The 17,011-nt window shown below is 34.3% G+C and overlaps 1 pseudogene; it reads left to right on the forward strand.

Moving 5' to 3' along the window:
- The first annotated feature begins 1,074 nt into the window (after positions 1-1,074).
- The window catches only part of LOC130047857 (uncharacterized), a 35,362-nt pseudogene continuing 19,425 nt past the window's right edge, over positions 1,075-17,011 (forward strand).

The following is a 17,011-nucleotide window of genomic DNA, read 5'->3' on the forward strand; positions in this document are numbered from 1 at the left end:
TACTTTATTTAGTCAAATAATGCAGTTTTAGTAGAAAGCAATCTGGGGTGGGGGTGGGGGGTGGGTGGGGTTAAAAACCTGCTGGACTCGAAACCGCGATCTACAGTTTAGCAGTCGACGTGCTAACCTACTCAGCTAGGCTGTGATTTTGTAGTGAATATACCAATATTGCTGATATCTATATTTTCATCCATGTTTTAAAAGGAAGTCAGCCATTATGACGATGTAAGAGTATCTCCTTAATTTCAGAGATAAATAAGTATAAATACTATATGAGAGTAAAAGCATAAATTTTATAACGAAAGAATTTATGATATACCATCTAATGGCAATGACTAGTTATTTCAATCCTTGAAATTCAATGATTTAACTCACATTTTGTGAAAGGTAACATTTCTATATTAAAAATATGGATAGGCATTGTGAATAATTACAAAAACGGTGAACATTGAACAAAAATTATCTTTAATTACTTATACAATTATTTGAAGATGGGTCTAATATAAGTTCAAATATTACAAAACTATAAATATTTGTAAATTCAATATTCTCAAAAGTTGACACTGACGTCACACACAGTACTTTGATACGTGCATAAGAAAATGCTCCAGTAACATTTACACAGATATATATCGGTTTTACATATCTGATCTTCAAATTATTAGCATATCTCTAACATGTCTAAGGGTCAAATTCTATTCTTAATTTGAGTTGAAGCAATTTGTATTTATTTGTTGAATTTATCCTACCTTCTATCATTAATTCGTTTATGGATATCTTCAATGACTTGAAGATAGGTCTTAATTTGAAAGGGTAACTTAATAAAATTTCAAGACCATTTCTCTTATATGGAGACAATCACATAACTTTATGCATTACTTCCACTTTCAAACAAATACAATCACATCATATCCCCATGTAATACATGTATTTTCTACTTTCATTTAACCAAGGCTTCAAAACTCCATTGTTTGATTTTTACTTCCAAATTCACTAAAATCATGATAATTATCTTATGTACATATTCACAGGCCATACAAGTATCTCCAGACAAGAGAGATAACTCTAAATTTCAGCCTTACGTCAGGTGACACACCAGTCAAAACACGCCATTCAACATACAGGGAAATGTAATGATACAGGTAACATTAATGATTAATTACTGGAAATGGAAGAATATTTTGTCATCAGAATGTCGATTTCATCCATGTATCTGATTATTTGGAAGAGAAAAGCGAAGATAAGTGAAAACGAAATTAGATCTATATCTAGAATTTTCTGACGTCATGAGTGGCGAGCTTTATCTTCAGTTATTCACTTGATTGACCAAGCCATGAGCTATGCGTTAGCTAACGTTTACGTTTATATATATTTATTTATTCACCAATCAAGGGCCCTCAGGGGGCATATATACAAATTAACAATTAAACATTATAACTACATGCATGATACAGTTTACACATGTGTACCATATACACGTAAAGGGTTTCTACATTGACATAGGTATTGAATTTTCATCACAATACTGATTGGAAATGTACTGTACAATAAGTGTGCTATATGGGAAGTAAAGTAAAACAATATTATAAAATGTTGTCACAAACACAGAGGGTACCAAGGGACGGTGCCTGAGCCAAGTCTATCAGACTGGCAGTCTTGTACCCAAAGTGTTTAAGACAGTTTGTTTATAGTATACACAAAAATAAATAATAAATACATGATATCACAATATGTACACATGCATACCATATACAGATATTATATATTCAAGACAGCTTACTTGAGTATTGTATACAATTAAATAGAACTTCACAATACGACATACAGATGTATACCATTTCTACATTGATGTTATATGATCTTTATAATTTTCGACATTTAGAAATAATAAGGAGAATTAAAACGAACGTAGGAATCAGCACAGACACCTGCAAACTTCCACCAGAGTTCGTTTGCTTACAAACCAAACTCTTCCACTTAGGCATTATGGGATAGCGATTTCTTAGGCCGCGTATACTGTGTGACGTCACTGTAGAATGACGAAAAAACATAACGTCAAACGTAGACAACTTTCAAAACAAGAACGTAAACATCAAGTTCATTACTATACACAATAATTTGAACAGAGTCTCCCTACTTTTTAATGATCTTTTGATCATTTTTATGTTTAAAATAAAATCCATACTTTTATATTAATGCTCTTAATGTCAATATCTTCAAACTTTTAACTACGAACTACTTCTTTAGTGTTATTTGCTTGCGTGATAATCGCGGACTCACAATATACAAATCTGTATATTGTGCTGCGTCACATAGGAGAGGTCTATTCTTAGGTGACGTAAAGAGGCCTCGACGGGAGGTTTGCAGGCACCTAAAGTGTGGTACTTGCATATAGATTTCATGTACATACCCCCCTCCCCCTTTCCGGAATGAAATTAGATTTATACACAACCAATAATTTATCCAAAATATTATCACCCTAGCTCATAAGTTGTTCTGAATAGTCAGTTTCTACCTTCTGTAAGCTTTTGAGATATGTATTAGTATCTCACAAGTGGTCATCTCAAAAGCTCGCAGAAGGTAGAAAATGACTATTCAGAACGACTTTTGAGGGCGATAGGTGGGAAAATAACATATTTTGGATAAATATTGGTTCTGTATAAAAATAATTTCATTCTAGAAGGGGGAGGGGGGTATGTACATAAGATCTATACAAGCATCCACACTTCAGGTGCCTGTGGGAATCAGCTGACCATGCAGCTTTATGTTAAGGGGCAAATCGCTCGGTCAAAACATTTGGAAAAGGTAATATGAAGGAGATAATTAAATAGTTACCTTGTAATTAATCAAATAGTCTTTAGAAAAACTGCTAATTTATAAATATCTATAAATTAATTGTGGAAATTATGGTATAATAGACATACAGTAGAGGAAATATACCAGCATAGGAGTTATTGCCCTTGACAACATTTTTATACCCACGCAACGAAGCTGCGGAGAGTATATTGTTTTTTAACCGTCCGTGAGTCAGTCAGTCCCTTTTTTGTCAGCGCAACTCCTTTGAAACCACTCAATATAATTTTGTGAAACTTTGTAGTTAATAAGGACATACTGTGCAGATGTGCATTTTTCCAGGAAATTAATTCTGATTCAATAATATTTCTGGGAGTTATGCATCTCTTGAACTTAGAAAGTTGTGCCCATCTGTCCTGTTCTTGTCAGCTCAACTCCTCTAATGCTGTTCAAAATAATTTTATGAAACTTTTTAGTTAAGGGGGTACTCTACATCATCATAATGGCTGACTTCCTTTTAAAATATGGATGAAAATATGAATATCAACAATATTTGCCTATTCATTTAAAAATTAATCGTGTAGTTCAGTAGGTTAACACGTCGATCACTGAACTGTAGATTGCGGGTTCGAGTTCAGCAGGGTTTTTAGGTCACCTAATGCAAATAATAACTCAGTGACCTATTGCAATTGGTTTTCGTCCGTCGTGCGTTAACAATTGAACATTTTTAACTTCTTCTTGATAACTACCAATCCAATTCTTTTCAAATACGGTATGAAGCATCATTGGGACAAGGGGGGGCATAAATTGTAAATTTCAGGACTCCAGCACCCCTGGGACCCATGGGGCGGGGCAAAAACTGCCCAAAATTGACCAATTTTCAAAAATATTCTTCTTAAGAACCACACACGTGTAAGAAAACTTAATGCATGGTGATGTAGAGCAGGAAGGCCTCTACCAAAATTGTAAATTTCATGATACCCAGGGTAGGGGTTCTGACCCCAGGGTGGGGCCAAACTTGGTATATAGTGTTTATATGTAAAACACTTAAATAACATCTTCTTTAGTGCTATTAATGCTAAATTGAAAGTAAATAGATATTTAGAAAGAGCAGGTAGTCCTTTACCAAATTTGTAAATTTTATGATCCCAGGGGTGGGAGTTTTGGTATCAGGGTGGGGCCAAAATGGTCAGTTATCAAATGTGTAAACAATATACATTTTTAGCTTCTTCTTGATAACTATCATTCCAATTCTTTTCAAATTTTGTATGAAACATATTTGGAACAAGGGGGACATAAATTGTAAATTTCAGGATTCCTGCAACCCTGGGGCCTTAGGGGTGGGACAAAAACTGCCCAAAATTGACCAATTTTCAAAAATATTCTTCTCTAGAACTGTACATGTGTAAGAAAAACTAAATGCATAGTGATGTAGAGCAGGAAGGCCTCTACCAAAATTGTAAATTTCATGATCCCTGGAGTAGGGGTTCTGACCTCAAGGCGGGGTCAAACTTGTTATATAGTGTTTATGTGTAAAACACTTAAATAACATCTTTTCTGCTATTTATACTAAATTCAAACTAAATAGATATTTAGGAAGAGCAGGTAGTCCTTTACCAAAATTGTAAATTTGATGGTCCCAGGGGTAGGTGTTTTGGTATCGGGGTGGGGCCAAAATGGTCAGTTATCAAATGTGTATAAACAATAGACATTGTTAACTTCTTCTTGATAACTATCATTCCAATTCTTTTCAAACTTGGTATGAAACATATTTGGAACAAGGAGAACTTCTATTGTAAATTTCAGGACTCCTGCAACCCTGGGGCCTTAGGGGCGGGGTGAAAACTGCCCAAAAGTGACCAATTTTAAAAAATATTCTTCTCTAGAACTGTACATGTGTAAGAAAAACTAAATGCATAGTGATGTAGGGCAGGAAAGCCTCTACCAAAATTGTAAATTTCATGATCCCCGGGGTAGGGGTTCTGACCCCAGGGCGGAGCCAAACTTGTTATGTAGTGTTTATGTGTAAAACACTTGAATAACATCTTCTTTAGTGCTATTTATACTAAATTGAAACTAAATGGATAGAGCAGGTAGTCTTTTACCAAAATTGTAAATTTGATGATCCCCAGAGTGAGGGTTCTGACCCAGAGTAGGGCCAAAATTAGTATATAGTATTTATGTGTAACTTTGCTGATACTGTATAAAATCTAAATGCATACTTGCAGATGTTTTAATGTTAATACACCTATTATTTAAAGCCTTTCATCAGTGTATGCACCTTTGAGGGCAGTGAAGTTTTACTTAAGAACGCATCTTGTTTTATACTTTTGCTGAACATTAGAATTTAGCTTAGATATTCAGAACAGGAAATCTTTTCTAGATTTCATAGCCCATGGAAGTAGTAATACTTTTTCACTAGTATTCAGGTGACCAATAAGGCCTCTGGGCCTCTTTTTAATTTTTTTTCCAGATTTCTTTTTACTAGAACTGCATTTTCAGTCTAAATAGATAAATTTAAAAGTTTTCAATTTCAAAATATTGTTGGACATATCCTCCACTTTTCATCCATATCAAATTTCTATGGTGTAGCATACCTCCTGAATAAAAACACACTGTGTAGATGTGCATAATCACAGGAAATTCTGATTCAATACATTTGCTGAAAGCTGAAAGTTCAAGTGAGCTTTTCGGATTGCCTGTTGTCCGTCCATCTGTCTGTCTGTAAACTTTTCACATTTTGGACTTCTCCAGAACCACTGAGTCAATTTCAACCAAGCTTGGCCAAAAGCATCCTTGGGTGAAGGGATTTCAAGTTTGTTCAAATGAAGGGCCATGTCCCTTTCAAAGGGAAGATAATCACAAAAATGCAAAAATAGGGTGGGGTCATTTAAAAATCTTCTTAAGAACCACTGGGCCAGAAAAGCTGAAATTTACATGAAAGCTTTCTGACATAGGGCAGATTCAAGTTTGTTAAAAGCATGGCCCCTTGGGGTAGGATGGGGGCCACAATAGGGGATCAAAATTTTACATACAAATATATAGGGAAAGTCTTTAAAAATCTTCTCAAGAACCACTAAGCCAGAAAAACTGATATTCACATCAAAGCTTCCTGACATAGTGCAGATTCAAGTTTGTTAAAATCATGGCCCCAGGGAGTAAGATGGGCCCACAATACTTTATAGGGGATCAAAGTTTTACATACAAATATATAGGGAAAATCTTTAAAAATCTTCTGAAAAACTACTGGGCGAAAACCTATGACATCACATGAGGATCGATATACCTTAAATAGTAACTTTATAATTGTATAATCAAATAGTCTTGTTTTACGTTAATTGGTTTTTTTTTCAACATTAATAATGAATGGAGGGGGTGCTAATGAAAGAACTTATTTAAGAGGAAAGGGTATAATTATATCCCAGCTAGTAACTTGCACAATGCATGTTAAAGATAGAAACAAGATCAAAAATTCAAATCTTGTGGTCTCCCTCAAATAGAGGACTTGTCTTATACTAAACCAGGTAACAGACTCCGCTGTGTGTGATCGTGGTGAATGTACACTAAACCAGGTAACAAACTCCGCTGTGTGTGATCGTGGTGAATGTACACTAAACCAGGTAACAGACTCCGCTGTGTGTGATCGTGGTGAATGTACACTAAACCAGGTAACAGACTCCGCTGTGTGTGATCGTGGTGAATGTATACTAAAGCAGGTAACAAACTCCGCTGTGTGTGATCGTGGTGAATGTGCATACCTCTCATTAATAGTGTTCAGAAGCATTTGAAACTTTTCCTCTGAAAATCTCATTTCCTTAATTTCATCTCATTTTCTTGAAATGGGGGGGGGGTGCTAATAAGAGATTATGCACTTAATGGTGATTGTGCAAGTTAGCTCATGTTTATTGTTTACCTGTATATAGTTCCGACTTTAAATAAAAATTACTTACTTACTTGAATTTAACAAATTTAATGACTTTTGTTGATCATACCAGGACAATTAACCAACAATTGCCTCTGTCTGATAAAGTTTGATTTTCTTCCCTGAAAATCTTAAACTGCAGAAATTTACAGAAATTTTGCCCTGTGATAATCATTGTCATCAAAATTTCAGAGGAGTGTTGTACTCCTTTGGGATTATGGGAGAACAGTAATTACATTGTCCTTAAGCAAATAGCCGGGTCTGAAACTTGGACTCAATCAGATTTACTTAAATTGTGACTGCTAAAAAAACCGAAACTTAAGTTTGAGATTTTTATTTTGAGAAATCAAAGCCAGGGTCTTGTGAAGGAGTTACATTCAGTAAGCTTTAGCTAAGTTGATGCCAGTTCAATCAGATCGACTATCAAAAAAAAAGTTCAATTGATACAAGGAATTGAAAACATGAGATCAAAGTTAACGACAGAGATTAAGAAAAGTGAATATCAATACATGTATATTAAACACTTTGAAACATTTACCGAGTCTATATGACACAATTTGGAAGATTTGGTGTTATATTAATGTAATTAAAATTGAATCCTTTGATCCGTTCACGTATATCGTAACACCTTGTGTAGTGATATACATGAGCAGATCAAAGGATCTTATTTTAATTAGATTGATTGTTGTATATGATTAAATTTATATATCCATATTGTCTTTGAATATTTATGTAACAGGTCTAAATATAACTCTCTAACTAGTATACTTATCTAATTAAATTTGTAATACAATTAATAAATTTCATATTCTTCAAATTGTAGAATATATAGACTAGCCATGGACCCCCGCCGCAGTGCTCAAAATGTCGTCCAATGTGACCTTTGTGAGACAGCTATAGTACAAATGTACTGTGATTTCTGCCACGTCAATCTATGCATTGCCTGTATAGGAAAACATGTTGCTGATGACTATCAAAAACACATAGTGGTACCATTCCAAAATAGAAAATCAACCTTGATCTATCCAAAGTGTAGTACTCATCAAAACAAAGTCTGTGAATTACGTTGTAAGGAATGCGACATGTTTGTCTGTTCCTTGTGTACTGCTGCAGATAAACATAAGGGTCATACATTTTTAATTCTTTCTGAAATCTACAACGAAAGAAAAGCAGACATTACAAAAGATTCAGAGGAGATAGAAAACATTATTTCTCCAACATATGAAGAAGTGGTCACTGATTTAGAAACTCAAATAACTAACTTGGATGGAGAATACGTGAAATTCACAACAGTAGTCACAAAACATGGAGAGGAATGGTACAAAGAAATTGACAATGTCATCAACAAAATGAAAAATGAAATAGAAGAGATGAAAATCAAACACCTGGAAATTCTGAAGAAGCATTTGGATGAAATTAAGCAGATACAGTCCCTTATTGAGCAATCCCTGATTACTCTGAAGGAAATGGAGGAATCCAATGAAGTATCTGTGACCATGGGATACAGATCCAAAAACAAAGAATTCAGAAAAATTCCTCCCAAAGTCCGAGTCTCACTGCCTACATTTAGTCCAAACACGATAGACAGTGAACAGTTTTACAAGTCACTGGGATCTTTGATACCATTATCATTTACGACAGATGAAAATGGCTACACACTGAAGAAAGCAGAAACCTCACCCAAAGAACTGATGGATGAACCAGAGCTTGTCACTAGAATAAATACTGGGTATGAATACCTCCGCAATGTTACCTGTCTGAGTGAAGAAGAATTCTGGACAAGTGCAAAAGTCAGTGATATGAAATGCTTTAATGTTCAAGGTACAGCTATCAATACAATCAAAACAAAATCAGGGGATTGGCCATGTGATATAGCAGTGACAAGTGATGGGGATCTAGTGTACTCTGATTGGAAAACAAAGACTGTGAATCAAGTGAAGAGTGGACATACAGAGGAGGTGATCAGACTACAAGACTGGAGACCTCTCAATATCTGTGTCATCTCCTCTGGTGATCTCCTGGTTACCATGCACAGTGTTGATGAAACACAATCCAAAGTTGTCTGCTACTCAGGTTCCACAGAGAAACAAACAATCCAGTATGATGATGAGGGGAAGCCTCTATATTCAGGAAATGATACAATTAAATACATCAGTGAGAACAGAAACCTGGATATCTGTGTGGCTGACTGGAAAGCTGGTGCAGTAGTGGTGGTCAACCAGGCTGGAAAACTCCGATTTAGATACACTGGTCATTCTTCTACTACCAAAAACAAAGCATTCATACCCTACGGAATCACAACAGACAGTCAGAGTCAGATTCTGACAGGAGACGGTGGTAACCACTGTATCCACATCCTGGACCAGAATGGACAGTTCCTCCGCTATATAGATAACTGTGATCTGAAGGATCCATTCGGTTTATGTGTGGACAAAAGTGGCAACTTGTTTGTTGCTGAGTTTTATAGTGGAAATGTGAAGAAAATCAAATATCTACAATAAATAAGTACTATTGTTTATAGCCAAGTCCGAGACTTCAAAGTATTGAGGTAAATTATTAAGACTGATTTCATCTGCCCAGAAGCGTGGAGACTAATACAGATTATGAAATCTCAATTTCAGACAATTCACTCCAGTCTCTCAACTTACTGTCCAATCTCTAGAAATTATCTCGTTGACACTTATTAATTCTCTAATGGAGTCCAACTTCTAAAGCACAACAAATAACAAACCTTATTGATAGCAGATACATCTTATTGGCATATTTCATATATTTGTTACCCACCCCCTTTCACACACACACAAATGAAGTTGAAGGTACATGTATATTAGTTTTATGCTGTCCATCCTTTGGTAGACTTTAAAAAAAACCCATCGTCCATTAATTTTGTCTGATGGTATTAATATTGTTTAGAAAATATTGAATTATTCTATGTAAACCTGTTCAGCTTAATTTAAGATTGATTTGTTAAATATTTTTATGAGACATGTATATTTCCTGAGCTAAAAGCTCAAGTTTGTTTTTCTGATCACCTGTTGTCCGTCGTCTGTCTGTCCGTCTTTAAACTTTTTACATTTTCAACTTCGTCTCCTGAACCACTGGGCCAATTTCAACCAAACTTGACAAAAAGCATCCTTGGGTGAAGGGCTTTCAAGTTTGTTCAAAGGGGGAGATAATCACAAAAATATAAAAATAGAGTGGGGTCATTTAACAATCTTCTTAAGAATCATCGGGCCAGTAGAGCTGAAATTTATATTCAAGCTTCCTGGCCCCCAGAGGTTGGATGCGGCCGCAATCTGGAATGAAAGTATTGCAAATATATAGGCAAAATCTTTTAAAATTCCTCTTCTCATGAACCATTGGGCCAGGAAAGTACAAATTTACATGACAGCTTTCTGACATAATGTAGATTCAAGGTTGTTAAAATCATGACCCCAGGGAGTAGAATGGGGCCACAATAGAGGATCAAACTTTTACATACAAATATACACTGTATAGGGAAAATCATTAAAAATATTCTTTTCAAGAATCACTGGGCCAGGAAAGTACAATTTACATGACAGCTTTCTGACATAGTGCAGATTTAAATTTTAAAAAAAATAATTGTCCCCTGCGGTATGATGGGACCTCAATAGGGGATCGAATTTTTACATGTATACAACATTAATATATATTGGGAAAATCTTTAAAAATCTTCTTCTCAAGAACCACTGGACCAGGAAAGCACAAATTTACATGACAGCTTTCTGACATAGTGCAGATCCAAGTTTGTTAAAATAATGGTCCCCCGGAGTAGGATAGGGCCATAATAGGGGATCAAAGTTTTATATACAAATATATAGAGACAATCTTTACAAATTTTCCACTCTAGAACCACTTGGCCGGGAAAGTAGAAATTTACACGACAGCTTTCTGACAAACTGAAAGTGCAGATTCAAGTGTTTTTTTTTAGATAATGGTCCCTGGGGGTAGGATGGGACCACAATAGGGAATCAATCTTTTAGGGAAAATCTTTTAAAAATCTTCTCATGGAGCACTGAGCCAGAAAAGTTTAACATTTACATGAAAGCTTTCTAACATTATAGATTCAGATTTTTTAAAATCATGGCCCTAGGGGTTGGGTGGGGCCACAATAGGGGATTAAAGTTTTACATACAAATACATAGGGAAAATCATTAAAAATCTTCTTCTCAAGAACCATTGGGTCAGAGAAGTTTACATTTACATGAAAGCTTCCTGTGATAGTGCAGATTCAAGTACCCCGGGGATAGGTTGGGGCCACAATATAGATCAAAGTTTTACATGGGAATATATAGGGAAAATCTTTAAATATGGTCCAAGGTGACTCAGGTGAGCGATATGGCCCATGGGCCTCTTATGTTGTAATATATATATTTCTTTACATTCTGTCAGTACTATCTTGTATATATGTAACACAGAAAGATAAAATGTTTATACTTGATACTGAGGTTTGTAATGACAGCGGTATGTACTGACCACAGATCAGGTCATCTGGTCATCATTTGAAACATACCATGTATTTCATGCATAGATCATGTATTTTGAAGATCAACATCTTCATGAAATGACAAAAGTTCTGTATATTGCAGGAAAGGTTTCAATCACCCAAAATATTGTAATAGAGGTGAACATGTACAATTTATATGGAATAATCTTGTAATTAGTTCTTTCATCTCATTTCCTATTTTGCTTCTAAAAATCATAATTTGAAATAAATGAATGAGGAAATAAATAGTTTTTGGACTTTAACTGATTAATTTTAATTTATATATTAATTAATTTTGATGGGACAGGCATCAAAATGACCCCTAATGATTTTAGGGTCAAAAGGCCAATTCTAGTGAAAATGTATTTAAAAAATTGGTTGCCCAGTTTTGAAGGTTTCAAATTTGCTTTTCATTTTATAATATTTACATTCACTGAATCTTTTCTGTTATATTTCTTTTGAAATTGTCATATTGCTTTCATCATATTTACATATATTGCTTTCATCATGCATGCAATAAATACATGTTAGTTGCAAACTAGTTCGATCCAGTTTTCCGGTATCACCTGTCTGCAAAATCATTACCAAATATTGAGTGTCATCAAGGTCAAAGAGTGCATTGGCTGTTCCATTTAACGTAACAAATGGGTCAACCATATGATATTTTAGATATTAATTCTAGTTGATATTTTTAGTATATTATATGAAGTAGCACTGCACTACTGCTTGGTATTTTACGCAAGCATTATAGAGACTGACTGGAAACTTTCAAAAAGGTTTTACCAACAACATGGACTATAATTATCGGACCTAAGTCACTGATTATAAATGTAGGACAAGTTTAAATAAACACTTCCTTGATCATTATTACGATGCTTTTTATTATAATTGGTGTCCAGGGCTTCATTCAGAATATAAATGCATTTTTGATAATACAAGAGAGCAGCTAGGACTGTGACACTTTACGTCAGCATACTAGTACTTCTTGAAGCACGTTAAAAAGTTTTAAAAGTTTACTGGTGTGAAACGCTGCTGTTCATACCCTCGTGTATTTTCAAAAATGAAATTCATTTTTATTTTTAAATATTACTTTCATTTCTGCTGGAATATTCACATGTTGAACCTTTAAAATAGTTGCACTATATTTATATTTAAATCCATACGCACATTGTTCACATTCATGACAATCTTTTGAATTGTTAACAATATCTGAGATAAAAACATTGGAAATGTCAATATCAAGAAAGAATGCATTTTCACAGTACGAACCATTCATTCCCCTCAGTACCAACTTCCTGATCCAGATTCAATGGATTTTACAATTTTGTTAAAAGATTCTCTCTTTACATGTATGATATTTGCTTTCACTCAGTTTGATGTCCATGATTCAAGGTCTTTCAAGAAATGATCAATTTGCACAGGCATGGAGCCCTACCCTAGTATCAGAACTGCTGACCTAGGGCCATAAACTTTGTCAATTGGGTACAAGCTTATTATGTCCTGTGGGATTCGAGGAAATTTTAGATAAGTGATACGGTTTCAGTGTATAAACTATAGAGTCCTACCCTAGCACCAGAAGCCCTGACCCAAGGGTCATGAACATAGAAAAAAAATCTACATTCTATAAATGGTTTGTCTCTGCTTGTATCCTTTCTACTAAATACATGTAATAATTTAATCTTTTTATTATTTAAAGTGTTTTGACAGAATTTATGTAAACATTCTTATGATGAAACATTTTCATCTCAGACCCTAGCTGCAGATCTGCATGTACATGTAGCTGTCTGGGAAAATATTGGGAGAGACCGGAGTCTGTATAGTTTTACAGAGGTACGTATCCCAATATTTCCCCAAAGAGCTACATACTCTGGTGTGTCCCAATATTTTACCAGAGAGATACAGATCTGCAGTTACTCACACCTTTATTTGGTCTCAGAGTCCATCATTTTTAATGCAAACTTTAATCTACACTATACACGTTTGTCCTTTCTGACCCCTACCTATTTCCACTGATTCATTATCTATTAACAGTGCGACATTTGGGAAAAGAGTACCAATTCATTTCCCATAGACCTCAATGTTAACCTTTGGCCCTCTCACTAATTAACTATATCGATTTTAAACAAATGACCGCAAACATTTTAAAGTTCATTCCAAGTGTTGATAAAAAATGACAAAAAATATATAGGGTCCCGTGCCTTTTATAGGCCATATTTGTACTTTTTTACAACACATAGCAATCTGCAGTAAATTACACACTTCATTTTAAGCACACCCCTACCATGGTAATTTCCTCAGTCATTTCTCGATTTTGTGCGATAATTTTTCATCCTGACAATTAATTTGAACCTCTATAATATTTCTTTCAATTCCAAATAATTTCATCTCGCTCAATCTTGGGTAAACTCCGTCCGGGTTACACATACGGGGGTTTGGTACTCTCATTCCATTTAACTATGGACACGACAAAAGTCCGCACTTTCCCCAACCCTTTTATTAAGGATACACATAAACCCTTTACAAAAAAGATGGGATTTTATGTTCACAAGACATGCACCAACATTTACACTTGTAACTATTGTAGTTTTTAGACGGGTCACGTGACCTCGTCTATTAGATTACTGTCAGTCGATGCCTCAAAACGGAAACCGTGCTGAGAAGACATGAATTGAATCTACGTGGAAGAAAAGAGTGCATAAATTGCGCTAATCAATATTTTGAAAAAAAAACCAATCTTTTTATTTTTCATTGATTTATTAGATGAATTTGAATTATCTTTCAAACAGAAACGATTGTTGTTTTCATGAGAAAATATTCTTACTTTGTTTACATCCGGCCTTTTTTACGGAAGAAACCGAGAATGTGCGAACGTATCCGGAGTTTGTCGTGTTATTTATTCTATGCACGCAAAAAATAGTTTTAATGCAAGCCAACAATATTACCCCCACCCCCGACAACTGTACAGGCGATTTCTTTTGGACGTTATTCTTATTTATTTTGAGGTCAAAAGGTCAAAGCCTCTTTTTCACTATATACTGTAGATTTGAGCTTGCCTCTAACTTTTATACATATACTTGCTGGTGCATGTTTATCAGACTTCAAATCCTGATGACATTCAAGATTACTGTTGCTTTTGAAATCCAAATGTCAAGGTCATTATCACACTAAATACCTATTGCGCCCATTCAAAGCTTCATACTTATAAACTATATAAAATACGTGCATGTTTTTGCTTCGTGAATGCAAGCGTGCATAATTTTCCAAACTGCAACTCGGCCATACGCATCTTTGATGCTTAATATTTTGAAATTATATAATTTACAGCTCTTTATATTATATTATTTAAAAAAAGATGTCTGGCTTGTGGACTTGTATATTTATGATTGACTATCACATGTACATGTCTTTCATTGCATAGGAAACTTCTAGTCCTAATGTGTGTCAAAAAATTTGAAATTATGTAAATAATTTGTTAAAATGTTTACAATTTACATGTACATATTTACAGTTCTAGTAGTTTAGAAACTATTTTTATGCCCCAAGATCGAAGATCAGGGGACATATTGTTTTTGTCCTGTCTGTCATCCTGTCTAAAACTTTAACCTTGCTAATACCTTTGAACAGTAAGCGATAGAGCTTTGATATTTCACATGAATATTCCTTATGACAAGACCTTTCCGTGGGTACCAACACTTTTGATCCTGTGATCTTGACCTTGACATACATTTTGAAAACTTTAACCTTGCTAATAAATTTTGAACAGTGAGTGATCGAGCTTTGATATTTCATATGAGTATTCCTTGTGACAAGACTTTTCCGTTTGTACTAAACCTTTTGACCTTGACATTTGACCTACTTTAAAAAAGATTGACATTGGTCATAACTTCTAAATGGTAAATATTAGAGCTTTCATATCGCACTTGAGCATTTCTTGTGACAAGATCTTTCTACTGGTACCACAATATTTGTCTTTGTGACCTTGGCCATCTTCGGAATTGGCCATTATCGGGGTAATTTTGTGTTTCACAAACACATCTTGTTTTATACAAGTTTGGAGTTTTTACATGTCTATCTCATTATAACCTTTTCTGTGATACTGAAAATAGCGATGGAAACCCAGCATTGCAATTTATTTAACCCTGATCATGCATCAGTCTGTATTATTAACTCAAAATCTCACATTGCAACATTATTACATTCTTTACACAATCATAGTTCACTGTTTTATATCGATGATATTACTATTCAACAGTAGTGTTTTTACAATTGTTAATTGTCCAGATACTGGTATATGCATAATATTCTAAAATGCCTGAATTTGCAGCACTTCATGTGATGTTGTTTCACTTGAGAAGACAGTTGTCTGGCTTGTGGACTTGTTTATTTATATCGGACTGTAACATGTAAATATTTTTCATTGGATAGGAAACTTCTAGCCCAAATGTGTGTCAAAAAATTTGGCATTACTATGTTACCAATTTTGTTACAATGTTTACAATTTACATGTTCTTGTTTACAGTTTTAGTAGTTTAGAAAATTTTCTTTTCTAAAGAAAGAATTGGAGTGTTTACATATCCACTTGATTTTAACCTTTCATGTGTTATTGACAGGTTGTATTGGGCAATTCCAAAGTATGCCATTATCAATTTTATCTTTAACATTTGGTTTCATTATGTTGGTCCATAGAAAATAAGCCATTAAACATATATTGTCATATTTCAACCTATCATATGTTATCTTTCTATTCTGTTGACATATTAAACTTTGTTCCATACCTTTATATATATTTCTTTTCATTTACTTTATTATAGCATTCATGCTTTTTCACAAGAGTTCAGCACCTGATTTAGCTATGAATAGCTGCAAGTTAAAATGGTGACCCTCACTGTAAGATACAAACCACGAATATTGAAGGTTGAATAAGGAAGGAACTATCTCGGTGAAGTGATAACCAAGAATATCGAGTTCTGGATCATAGTGATTAAACAAAACTTGCCACAAGCCTAGGAGGTCACGATACAAGCATTCCTTTAGATATTCGTTTTGGCCTCAAAACCATAAAAAAGAACAGACTTCAAGAAAATTTCGATTTTGAACACTTCTTTTCTTATATCAAAAACACAAATAGGAAGTTGTACGTAAATCTGCAATTCAAGACCTGTGTCTGATTAAAGTATTTATCTGGAGAGTTTTCATATGAATTATCATATTAGCATAACTGCACCATTTCTGAAAGTTATGCATTGAATAATTTGACCCTGCATTTCAGTACTTTCTGTACTTTGATTAAGATATTTCACCTGAAATTTAAAAAAAATCGCATGGGATTTTCACTCCCACCAAAAATTCCATGGGAGAAAATTTTTTAATTTCTCCCATAGGATTTTAGCTCCCATATTTAAACTTAATATGGGATACAATGTCCCATAGGAGAAAATGTACCATAATGAAGATGAAATGGGAGTAAATTTGAGCATGAATGGGAATAAATATCCCAAATAAAACACAAGATGGGGATTTTTATCCCATGAATATAATGATAAAACAGAAAATTGTATCTTAAAGAGTGTTGTTTGTCATGATTCTTTAAAATGTACTCACAAGCCAAAGAATGGCATTAACTTTATATGTAGTAATTATAAGTTCCTATGTATATGTAGGCCTATGTGTGAGTTGTGAATAAATGTCTAAACAATATGAGAGATAATATAGGATATTAAAGCTCTGCATTACTAAACCTTTTCCCATGCATTTTTAATCGTATACATATAACCCTTTCACAAAATATC

Source organism: Ostrea edulis, chromosome 7, assembly GCF_947568905.1.
Source record: "Ostrea edulis chromosome 7, xbOstEdul1.1, whole genome shotgun sequence".
NCBI classification, from domain to species: domain Eukaryota; kingdom Metazoa; phylum Mollusca; class Bivalvia; order Ostreida; family Ostreidae; genus Ostrea; species Ostrea edulis.